The sequence below is a fragment of the Haliaeetus leucocephalus genome, unplaced genomic scaffold (genome assembly GCF_000737465.1).
Source record: "Haliaeetus leucocephalus isolate CR32 unplaced genomic scaffold, Haliaeetus_leucocephalus-4.0 Scaffold317, whole genome shotgun sequence".
Classification (NCBI taxonomy): domain Eukaryota; kingdom Metazoa; phylum Chordata; class Aves; order Accipitriformes; family Accipitridae; genus Haliaeetus; species Haliaeetus leucocephalus.
The window spans coordinates 5,355,766-5,356,021 of NW_010972753.1; the positions used below are offsets into that span (position 1 = coordinate 5,355,766).

Consider the following 256-nt stretch of genomic DNA (forward strand, 5'->3'; position numbering starts at 1 on the left):
TCTAAACCTCCCCTGGCACAACTTGAGGCCATTTCCTCTTGTCCTATCGCTTGTGACTTGGGGGAAGAGACCGACCCCCACCTCTCTACAACCTCCTTTCAGGTAGTTGTAGAGAGCGATCAGGTCTCCCCTCAGCCTCCTTTTCTCCAGACTAAACAACCCCAGTTCCCTCAGCTGCTCCTCACAAGACTTGTGCTCTAGACCCTTCACCAGCTTCGTTGCTCTTCTCTGGACACACTCCAGCACCTCAATGTCT

General features: G+C 53.1%; 1 protein-coding gene across 11 annotated transcripts in view; it reads right to left on the bottom strand.

Annotated features, from left to right (window-relative positions):
• TAB3 (TGF-beta activated kinase 1/MAP3K7 binding protein 3) overlaps nucleotides 1–256 on the bottom strand; it is a 46,286-nt gene that overhangs the window by 7,863 nt on the left and 38,167 nt on the right. The window lies entirely within an intron of this gene.